Raw genomic sequence first — 2,111 nt, forward strand, 5'->3', positions numbered from 1 at the left:
GAATTTTGTATTTTTTTGTAGATCATTGATTTTCTTGGTCGAAAATTCATGTTATAGGTTGAGAATTTAACAACTTTATTGAAAATTTATTTTTTCGATTAAGAATTACTATTTTCTCATCTGAAAATGTAACTATTCTAGGATTGATTAAAAATTGATCGTTTTTATCTGGAAATTGAACTATTCAATTTTTGATTGAAACTTTATCCTGTACATTGTGTTAGTTAAAACACCAATTATTTGATAGAAAATTAATTTAATTTGTTAAAAAGTAAACTTTTGGGTTGAAAATTGATATATTTTGTTAATTAGATTTTTTTTCTAAAATTTAAAAAACTGCAAAATAAAAAAATTTCCTTAAAATCTTCCGGATTCTTTTTTTTTAATTTTTAAAATGTTTTCAAATACTCACTTAAAATTTATTTGTCAAAATAAAAAATCATTTTCAATGTCCTTAGCAATCACAACAATTTTTGTTATTCTTTTTAAATACTGTACAATTCTCAAAAAGCTTATTTTTTTCTAAAGCTGCAAAAGTCTAAATCGTGTTTCAAATTATTTGAAATAATTTCAAGTTTTAAATTAATTCTGAATCTTTTTTTAGATTAAAATTGTAGCGTTTGAACTTAAAATTTAGCTCATTACAAATTTAAGGCTTTCTATTTCGAACCATTCTGTTCAAATTTGTATAGTTTTTTACAGTTGTTTGTAATGGATTGTTTTAAATGAAGGTCAAATATTGCTGATAATTAACGAAATATTCTTTTTTTAATTAAAAAATTTCATATTGAACGGGTTAAAAATAGAATTTTTTTAGACTGAAATAATATTTCAAGTCATAATCGAAAACAAATAAATTCATTTTCTAACAAATAATTGGTGTTTTAACTAATACAATTCACAGGATAAAATTTAACAAAAAATTGAATAGTTGAATTTCCAGATAAAAGCTGTCATAAAAAATTGAATTGAACAAGGAAAAAACGAATTTTCAACAAAATTGTTAAATTTTCAAGGGAAAAGGTGAATTTTTGACCAAGAAGATTAATTTTCTATAAAAAAACGATTTTCAAACTTAACCAATATATACGATTAATTTTTAATCAATCCTATAATAGTTACATTTTCAGATAAAGATAAATAGTTTTTAACGGAAAATTTTTATTTTTAACAAAGTTGTTGAATTTCCAACCAATCAGATGAATTTTCGACCAAGGAAATTAATGATCTACAAAAAAGACAAATTTCAAATAAAATACATGAATTTTAAACGAAATTATTTAATTTTAAAGTCAAAAAGACGAATTATCTACAAGAAGTTGAATTTCTTAAGCGAATAAATATGAGTTTTCAATCAAAGAGTTAAACTTTGAACCAAATAGTCAAATTTGCAACCATAATTGAAAAACCTTGTTAAAAAAAATATTTTTTTTACAAAGTAGTTCAACTCTTAGTGAAATAGTCGACTTTTAAACCCAAGAAGATGTACAGTTCATATTTTAACCAAACAATTGCATTTCTGACCAAAAATGATACATTCTCAACCAAAAAGATTACATTTCTACTAAAAAAGGTCCAATTTAATTTTACTAAATTTTTAAATTTTAAAGTCAAAAAGAGTATTATCTACAAAAAGCTGAATTGTTAACCTAATTTAAAAGCAAATAGTTGAATTTTCAACTATAATTATGAATCATTAATAAGAAAAAATTAATTTTTTTAATAAGTAGTTTAACTTTAAGTGAATAATCGAATTTTCCACCCAAAAATTATGATTTTAATTTTTAACAATATAGTTGCATTTAAAACAAAACGACTTTGAAACCAAAAAATATTAACAGTTGATAATTCAACCGAAAAATGTAATTTTCAATCAAAAAGTATAAATTTTCCATAAAGAAATTTAATTTCTACAAAGAAAGACGAATTGTTAACAAAATACATGATTTTATAACCAAAAATGGTATAGATTAATTGTCAGTTTCAAAAATGTAGTTTCAGCGAAAGAAATGAACCTTCAAATAAAAAAAATTAAAATTTTAAAAAAGTAGTTGAAATTTTGATAGAAAAGAGGACTTTTTTTTACAAAATAGTTACATTTTCAACAAAAT

Source organism: Belonocnema kinseyi, chromosome 10 (assembly GCF_010883055.1).
Source record: "Belonocnema kinseyi isolate 2016_QV_RU_SX_M_011 chromosome 10, B_treatae_v1, whole genome shotgun sequence".
Classification (NCBI taxonomy): domain Eukaryota; kingdom Metazoa; phylum Arthropoda; class Insecta; order Hymenoptera; family Cynipidae; genus Belonocnema; species Belonocnema kinseyi.